The 10,000-nt window shown below is 44.5% G+C and overlaps 1 non-coding gene across 1 annotated transcript; it reads left to right on the forward strand.

Annotated features, from left to right (window-relative positions):
* The first annotated feature begins 1,199 nt into the window (after window positions 1-1,199).
* Trnae-uuc lies at window positions 1,200-1,271 on the forward strand. Its single transcript has one exon. It is a non-coding gene; the product is annotated as a tRNA-Glu (tRNA).
* Window positions 1,272-10,000: the final 8,729 nt, after the last annotated feature.

Consider the following 10,000-nt stretch of genomic DNA (forward strand, 5'->3'; position numbering starts at 1 on the left):
GTGGTGATGGTCGTGCTATGGTTAATGCTGCTGCTACTTCTGCTGCTATTGCTACTGCTGCTGTTGTTGCTAGTGCCTTAATTTCCAAAAGTTCTAAACAAGAATAATTACTTCCGTGCTTTATGTAACAGCGTCCTCTCACTCTACTATTACAGACAGTTATCAATTCAATTCGTTTCTTGCTTTGAATAGCAGCCGATCCCCTTACAATACTAATACCCGGCTATCAATTACACCCTCTCGTGCTTTGTATAATATTCGATCTCCTTACTATGATAATAATAATATTTAGTTAAGAATTTCCACTTCGCTCTTCACAGTCCCCGCTTCCCTCGCCGATTATAGCATCATAAATATTACTAATTAGCAAGCAGGTGCGGCGACCAAAAACCCACAAGATGCTTACTTAACTTTAGGAGCTAAAATACACCGTACTAAGTATACGGTATCAGCTCTAACGCTTATTGAACACACAAAATTATAACCATGAAGTTTAAGCAAATTACATGAAGTTGGAGCGTATCGCATGCCACGGTCTGACTGGCTGGCGGAGAATGAATGAAATTCCTGCAGTACTTTCCACCCATTAAAGTGCTGAGCCGGGGCACGCCATGCACCGCGCCGGAACGTGTTTGCCTCGACTCGCAATTATGTAGTAGCATGTACGTAATGTTTGTATCGGATTACACTCATTGTAACGCTGATGACGGTTCTGTGTGTGTGTGTGTGTGTGTGTGTGTGTGTGTGTGTTAAGGTACTTGATTATCTTGTACTTGCGAGGTTCGAGTAAGAACAAAGAAGTGTATTAAAGCACTTGATTATTCTTTTTATGTATAAGGATTCATATAACAGAAACGAAACGGAAATTTATTTATGGATGTCAATGTGTGGAGGACATCAGTACCAAACGTGTTCGATTGTTAGCTTCCTCAACGTGTGCTGCTGTGTCTGATGGTAGGCACCTGTACAGCGTGTCACGTGTGCAGGCAGGTGTGTACGCTCCCTCTCAGCGACATCCACGTATCACCACCACCATCATTCGCCTCACGGCTTTATCGTGGCGGTGGCACAAACCTTCTCTTTCTTTCCCTTCTATATGCCTGCCGCCGCCACTCACCCTCCCGCTATCCATCCTACTCTTGTACTCTTCTCCCAGGCTTCCTTCTAGATTTCCACTTATTTCTGTACGTTTTACCGAGTCCCATGTGGTCTAGTGGCTAGGATACCTGGCTTTCACCCAGGAGGCCCGGGTTCGATTCCCGGCATGGGAATTACTTTTTTTATTTATTTATTTATTGTTATTTTTTTTTTTTTTACTTTCAAGTCCGTTCTACACGCACTTTACTGGAATGTAATCCGCAAACTTTCTCGCTCATCCTCCATTATCCGTTGTTTTCATTTATCCATTAATGATGGATAATGGTGTCCTATTCAGCCTAATCCCACTCTTTCCTTTCTCTACTGTAGTAACTCCTACAACTATTGTTTCACCAATAAACACTCGAGCTCCACCCCCTCAACACTCCTACACCATGACAGGAATGTCCATCGCGGCGGGCGGCAGCACTGTCCAGGGGCCTCTCGTTGACGTCGTCTCATCCCTCACGTCCCCTACCTACCCTGCCCTACTTCTCCCGCCCCCACAGAACAACTCCTCCCTCGGTAGCCATTGTCTTGGCAGGAGTCCCAGCAACACGACTTGTCTATCTCCTAAAGGCTACATAAAATATTCCACAAAAAAGGAGCATAAACACTGACAATTACACGGAGCACATATACCAAGGGCCCCTATGACCACGCCACGCTGTTATTCCTCGAGAACATACAACAGCGGAAGGTTCTGAGGGGGGGTGGTGGTGGTGGTGGTGGTGAGGGTGGTGGTGAGCGCTGCACTGTATCCCAGGCAGTGCAACATCCTCTCCACACCATTGATTCCCTCCTCCTCCAGACCACCACAATTCCCTCACCACATCCTTCTTTTCCTCGGCCGCAAAAGGTGTGTTCTACCTCGGGGTGACTGATCTCTCTCTCTCTCTCTCTCTCTCTCTCTCTCTCTCTCTCTCTCTCTCTCTCTCTCTCTCTCTCTCGAAGCAAAATGTTCACTGTCAACAATATTATTCCTACTGAAAACCACCACCACCACCAATGCCGCCACCGCCTCTGCCGTTGCTGCCTCCGCTGCCACCGCCACCACCGCCGCCACCCGGGCCCGCCACGACCCATCACGGTAATGGCGGGGGTGTGACGCCGGCAGAGAGATAGGGCAGGGACACCAAACTCAGCCACTATCTTAGAATTATTTTGTGGTATACTGAACGTGTGTGTGTGTGTGTGTGTGTGTGTGTGTGTGTGTGTGTGTGTGTGTGTGTGAGAGAGAGAGAGAGAGAGAGAGAGAGAGAGAGAGAGAGAGAGAGAGAGAGAGAGAGAGAGAGAGAGAGAGAGAGAGAAACTTCACACACACACACACACACACACACACACACACACACACATGGACTCCTCTTCCTTCTCTTTCTCCAACCTCGACCTTCTCTTCCTCTTCCTCTTGTTCTTCCTCCTTTCTTTCGTTCTTACTTTCCTGCACTCTTTTCCCTAGTTCTTCTTCCTTCTCCACCGCAACCACTTCCCTCTTCCTCCTCCTCCTCCTCCTCCTCTTCCTCCTCTTCCTCTTCCTCCTCTTCCTCCTCCTCCTCCTCTTCCTCCTCGTTTCGGCACAAGTTAGTTTTGGCGCCGCCGTAATTGGCCTTGCGGAGGGTTTATGAGTGTTTTAATGGTGTTACATCACGTTTTTAGTGTGTGTGTGTGTGTGTGTGTGTGTGTGTGTGTGTGTGTGTGTGTGTGTGTGTGTGTGTGTGTGTGTGTGTGTGTGTGTGTGTGTGTGTGTGTGTGTGTGTAAGGGAGAGAAAGAGAACGAAAGAAGTTATACCTACGTACACTTATATAACATCACCTCTTCTCCCTACTACCCCTTCTTCCTTCTCTTCCTCCTCCTCCTCCTCCTCCTCCTCCTCTGCTCCTCGTTCCCATAGCACGCCGCCAGCCAGCCAGTCAGTCACACATATGGTATCACGCCTCCTCTCTACCTAGCGGGTCCGAAAGCATCCTTCTATTGCCTGGTTTAGATGAATGACGAGAGCGATAGCGGCGGTAATCTGCTGTCTCGCTGCTTCACTAGTAGTAGTAGTAGTAGTAGTAGTAGTAGTAGTAGTAGTAGTAGTAGTAGTAGTAGTAGTAGCAGTAGCAGTAGCAGTAGCAGTAGCAGTAGCAGTAGCAGTAGCAGTAGCAGTAGCAGTACAGATCCTGACGTGTGGAGGAAAAATGAATATCTCAACACATTACCTTAAAAGCTGAACGCATGTGTTGAAACCCCAAAGTGATTTACGAATGTGGGATGAAGTTAACAGCCGTCATTTCCGTCTCATGTCACTGCAAGTAATCAAACCTGCTCTAAAAATTATCACACTTCAAACGTTCTACCAAGTGGGATTTCACAATGTTCCAGTTGTTGCTCAGTATGGATGGATAAATCTAAGATGTTAATATAAAGAGAGGAGGGAACATTTCAAAAGCAATGGCAGATAAGTAACCGTGTAACCTCGTAAGCAAACAGACAAAGGGAGCAGCGTGTTTGCCTAGCCGTACTGAGTATGTATTGAAGGACCGGCTGGCTTTGACCTTAAAGTTTTGAATGAATGATCTTTGTCTCACTTGATTATGCATCTTCCTTCCTCCCACACACATTCTCTCTCTCTCTCTCTCTCTCTCTCTCTCTCTCTCTCTCTCTCTCTCTCTCTCTCTCTCTCTCTTAACCTACATACCTACCTATCTTTTTTTCATAATACTCATCTTCTATAATGGCCGCTGCGAACAACGAACGTTCATAGAATGTTTCGAAACACTCAAAGGACTAACGCATGCTTGCTTTTCGGAACAGAGTAGTCAAAGCATTCATAGTGTCCCTTGACCCTTCAACCCTCGCGAGTGAGTGAAGCAGAGGAGCACAGTGCATGGGTGTAGCGTAGGCAGCAAGTTTAGCAAGCCACATAAAGAAACCCATAGTGTGCAGCCCCAGGATGTGATGTCACTAAATCCATTGAATATAATGTTTTGTAGATGAAAGAGGCGTTAACATATAGATTAATGAAGAGCTTGATGGAAGGTGATTAGTGAAGGCAACTAGTACTGATGTCTTGCATATTACATCACTTCTTAAGGCAACTGTGCGTACATCTACATATTATACATGTGCTGAAAATAATGTAAGGTCATGTGATCTTTCCGAGCGTCTAGTTCGTGAGGTTCTGTATACATTTGACTGAATGACGGAAGGGTTGGTAAGCGTGCCTGTGTAGTCTCCATCCTTACATAACCAGCCAAACATCCGTGTGGCAGCTCTACCTAACATTCCTCAGGCTGTTATTTACAAAGCAATCGATAAGTATACATAGTTGAAAAAGATGGATTGACGGACACCCTATAATTTCTCTCTCTCTCTCTCTCTCTCTCTCTCTCTCTCTCTCTCTCTCTCTCTCTCTCATTTCCAAGTATTCTTTTTCCTAGTGTTATATCTACATTTCTATACTCTTTGTAAATATTCATCTCATTTCTTACATTTAGACAAGAATATTACATTTCTAAACACCTTACCGTCCAAAGATAAATGAAGAAAGAAATCAAACCTGTCGGTATACAATATAACCGGTTTGCCTCAATGGATAAATATATATTCCGGAGTGTGTATATACGTGCATGTGTCAATCTTCAGAGAATAACCTGTGTTAGAAGGAGCATAAAAGTAACAAGGTCCCAGCTACGGTTCAGTTCATCCCTGGGTGAACCGCAAATTTACTTTTCATAAGATCACCTCGACCTTCTCCCACCTACCTTGCCATCGATAACTGGTCCACCTACTAACCAAACTTAACCTTCCACTCACTCACTCACTCACTCACTCACTCACTTACTTATTCCGTCTTTCAATTCCACCGTGTTTTTCTCTCACTTTTTTTTTCTATTCATTCATTCAGTTATTCCCTCTTCCATTTCTGTTTTGTCTTTTCTTTCTTTCTCTTTTTCATTCATTCATTCATTTGTTCCCTCCTTTCCCTCTGTCCTGTTTTCTTTCTTTATTCATTCATTCATTTATTCATCTATTCCGTCCTTCCTTTCTGCTCTGTTTTCTGCCTTCTTTATTTCCTTCATTCATTCATAAATTTCTTCCTTCCTCTGTCTTTTCTTCTCTTCATTTATTATGCACTTTGTCTTTTTTCTTCTGTCATTCTCATTCCCTTCTTTTATGTCCTTTTTTCTTCATTCACTCATTCTTTCCCTCCTTCCCATCCTTTCCCTTCCTCTCTCTTCCTGGCTTCCTTCATTCCATAACCGGTAAAGTGACGGTACTCATTCATTCATTCATACATATGCTCATCCTTCCTTCACTCATTCAATAACCAGTCAATTTATTAGCAGAACTTATCATTTTATTCACTCATTAACTCATGCATTCATTCAACATTCGTTCCTGCTTTCTTTTTTCTTTTTTCCTATACACGTGCATTCATTTATTCATTCCTTTATTCATTCATTCATTCGATAGCTACCTAGGCTTATCTTTTCATTCATTCATTCATTCGCTATCTCTTTTCTTCATGTCTCCCTTTCTTCCTTCATTCATTCTATTCATTCCTCTTCTACTAGCGACCTACTCAGCTTTAGCCCTTTCTTCCTTCCTTCCTTCCTTATGACCTAACTTTCTTTCATACACGTATTTTTTTTTATCTTCCTTCCTTTTTCATGTACATATTTAACTTATTTTTTCTTACCAACCTCCTTCCCTGCTTGCTTACTTGCTTGCTTCCTTACTCCCTCCCTCCCTCCCTCCCTCCCTTACTCTTTTTCAAACAAGTTACTTTCCTTTCTTCCTTCCTTCCTTACTCACAAACTTAAGACATACGCCAATCTTCTAAAGTACAAGGAAAGCACATTATGTTACCTTGAAGAACTATTTTTTTTTTCTCTGTATTATCTTCATCTTTTTTTTATTCGCATTACGTGATATTATAACCTCTCTCTCTCTCTCTCTCTCTCTCTCTCTCTCTCTCTCTCTCTCTCTCTCTCTCTCTCTCTCTCTCTCTCTCTCTCTCTCTCTCCAAGTATAACGAAACAATATCAAGACGCACAAAGGAGCTACAGTTTTCTTTTTTTTTCTCAGTCTTATCTTCTTCTTCTTCTTCTTCTTCTTCTTCTTCTTCTTCTTCTTCTTCTTCTTCTTCTTCTTCTTCTTCTTCTTCTTCTTCTTCTTCTTCTTCTTCTTCTTCTTCTTCTTCTTCTCCTCCTCCTCCTCCTCCTCCTTCTTGACCACCACCGCCACCAGTCGGCCGCTGGTCAATGGATGGTCCAAGACAATATGATTAATTTTTCAAGCGAGCGTTGGAGTTATTTTCGTCCGGTGAAAAGAGAGAGAGAGAGAGAGAGAGAGAGAGAGAGAGAGAGAGAGAGAGAGAGAGAGAGAGAGAGAGAGAGAGCTCCAATGAATGAGCTGCTCCTCCACCCACTGCCACCGCTGCTACATACGCACGGACACTACCTACATACATACATACACCATCTTCCACCACTCTCTCTCTCTCTCTCTCTCTCTCTCTCTCTCTCTCTCTCTCTCTCTCTCTCTCTCTCTCTCTCTCTCTCTCTCTCTACACTGGCATCTTTCTTCAATTCACCCCGTCACACACACACACACACACACACACACACACACACACACACACATCCCTTCCTCCCTTGTTCCCTCTTGTCATTAACCTCCCTTCCCTCTATGCTCCCCTTTCCCCTCCTTTCCCTCCCCATCCCTTCCTCACCCACCCTGTATTCCACACTCACGCTCCATCTCCACACCCCCCTCTCCCCTTTTCCCGACCTCTCTTGCAACCCACGCAATTCACACACCCCCTCCCCCCCACCACCATCACCATCACGAACAACAACAACAACAAGTCTTCCCACACGTCTGCCTGCACGCCCCGCCTCATCCCGCCCAGCCCCGCAGAGCCCCGCCCCCTCTCCCGCCCCGCAGCCCCTTCAGTATGAATGCCACCCGTCTCTCTTCTCCTCTCCTGCTTGCTTAGTCTGGCTTCACTGCTTATTTCAGGGTTGCAGACTTAAAACTTTGGCGGACGGATGGAAGGACACTCTCTCTCTCTCTCTCTCTCTCTCTCTCTCTCTCTCTCTCTGTGGCGCATGTGTGTGTGTGTGTGTGTGTGTGTGTGTGTGTGTGTGTGTGTGTGTGTGTGTGTGTGTGTGTGTGTGTGTGTATGCGTCTGAGGTTTTCACTGTCTTTCTGTCCATCTGTCCATCTGTCTCTCTGTCTGTCTGTCTATCTATACATTTGTTCATCTTTACTACACCGCCAGGTGTTGCTGTCGTCTTTCATCACCAGCAAACTGGTTATTTTTACAGTGAAAACTAAAAGGCAGGCGTGCCTTATTACATGTTACAAACTGGAGTGTTTCCCTCAATAAAATGAGTGATAACAATATATATATAATTGCAATGAAGGGAATCAAGGTGAATGTAATAAAAAGAAGGTAACAACATTGTATTATAAAGATAGATACCATAAGTATTTTTGAATTAAATTATGATTTTTTTATCATATCGCAATTGATAAAATATTAAAATAAGGGCAAGTGTGTGATAAAATGTTTCGAGGTGTAGCACGGCTTCGTTTAGTTTAGAGAGAACCAGCGCGGTCTTGGAGCTGTTATCGTGTGTGTGTGTGTGTGTGTGTGTGTGTGTGTGTGTGTGTGTGTGTGTGTGTGTGTGTGTTATATGAGCTCATCATCTGTAGTTAGTTGAAAAATAAAATTTCGTCGTTGTTTGGCTATCATTGTGCAGTCAAATATGATCAACATTTTTAATACATGTAGTTTATAATCGTCCACCAACACAAACATGTTCACGCACATGCGCGCGCTCGCTCGCTTGCTCACTCACTCACTCACACACACACACACACACACACACACATTCGTAACACTTAGCCTCGTCAATCAATCAGCGGGCACGCTTCCAAAGCGCAGGGCTCCGCCCACTGCCACTGGAATATTACAGATTACGCTGAGAAATTCAGAGTGGAGCAGACAACACTTGACAAGTGGATGACTTGAGGGCGACAGAACCTGGCCTGGATGGTGCAGCGGCAGCGGTTGCTTGCATTGCTTTCCTCTCATCTGCTTACACTTCAAATGAGTACCAAGTCTGTGTCCGGGAAATCTTAACTGCTGCAACAAGAGCCGTCGGGCAAGGCTTCGCTCAAATCACGCCCTCCGCTAACTACTCCCTTAACTTTGAAGAGCCAGGCAGTCCCGCGTACATCCGGTGGTGAAACCTCTCGTGAGATTCCCGGGAGGCCCTTCGCCACGAGATACGAGCACCCGCAGTGAGAGAAGGCTAATACTACACGACATGTCACACACCCGACATTCCTAATTTCTAAACACATAATCTTGTCTCAAACTTTTCTACCGACTTTCACAAGCTATGTAATTCCCCCGCTGGCAACTGTCGATACTCTTATCTATGTGTCGACACAACCTTCCACTGTTATTATACTATTAGTGCTGCTACTGCTATTATCACCACCCATATTTTCAACAATACACCAACTCCCACTTTCGCCACCACAGTTCAAAGGTTAAGTACCAGTCCTCATCGTCATTCATTCACAAGTTAGTTCAGTCACAACTCCCAGTGTCCCCCGCTGGTGTTGGGAACGTGCTCGGATTAAGTATAGTGAATTCAGAACCACAGGATTTATGATCTCCCCTCCTGTACGTGCAGGCGGGGGTGTTGAAGAATGGCGTGCCCAGCTCAATCATCTTTATTACTTTTATATAATCGTTTTTACGACTAAGAATGGCATGTAACATAACAGCAATGCCAGCCTCATCACCATGCAATATAAGGTAGTACATAATAGTGATGACCTTACCTTGAGACACTTATCAACGCAAACACACCTACAGTACGACGCTAAGAAATCTTCCTGATAGCATAATGTAGCGTGTCGGCGGACAGACTCAAACGACAAATAGCAATGTTGATGCTGCAGTGAGAAATAAACCTGAACGTAATTACTAGTCGTAAGTTACCTAGCAATACAATTCACTAAACTGTAATCAGCTGTGATCCACTGCGCCAGCAAATTACGACCTCCTTCCTTCTGAGGTTACGATTCCGATGATGAAGACAGCCCAGCGTGATGCACCTGCCCCGCCCCAGCCGTGACCCAAACCCCACGCACGTCATTCCCTATTCCCGATCCCAAATTCATAGTTGAAGATGTCCGTGATGGCTACTGGTGGACTTCAGACTGATACATCTACAGACGTCACGCATATCAAGTATGAATGTGTGTATGTATGTATGTATGTATGTATGTATGTATGTATGTACGTATGTATGTATGCATGTACATGTATGTATGTATATTTGTGAACTTAAGTAAATGATGGTGGTGGGAAAGAGCACAGTGGAGCCTGAATGACGCAGGGATACGGGAAGAGGAAAGAGAGAAGAAACAGCCACTACATCCCAGTAAGAAAGCGCACGGCGTTCTGAGCATCCAGGCAAGACGGATAAACAGTAAGGTAAGGTAAGGTATGGTATATTAAGGTAAGGTAAGGTAGAGTAAGGTAAGGTAAGGTAAGGTATGGTATGTTAAGGTAAGGTATGTTAAGGTAAGGTATATTAAGGTAAGGTATGTTAAGGTAAGGTAAGGTAGGGTAAGGTAAGGTAGTTTAGCGAGAGAGGTCAGTTTAGGTAAAATCAGGTTTGGATGCCATTACTTGTACTTGCGACAAATATGATGCGTTTCTCAAACTGTTCTGAAGACGAAAGAGTTTCTAAAGGTGCAGAGGCTCAGTACTGTCTGGGGAGAGTGAGAGAGTGAGGCACGAGGACAGCTCAGAGTGCTACCCAGCGGAGCCATGCCAAGGTGTGG

This window comes from Portunus trituberculatus, chromosome 40 (assembly GCF_017591435.1).
Source record: "Portunus trituberculatus isolate SZX2019 chromosome 40, ASM1759143v1, whole genome shotgun sequence".
Lineage (NCBI taxonomy): Eukaryota > Metazoa > Arthropoda > Malacostraca > Decapoda > Portunidae > Portunus > Portunus trituberculatus.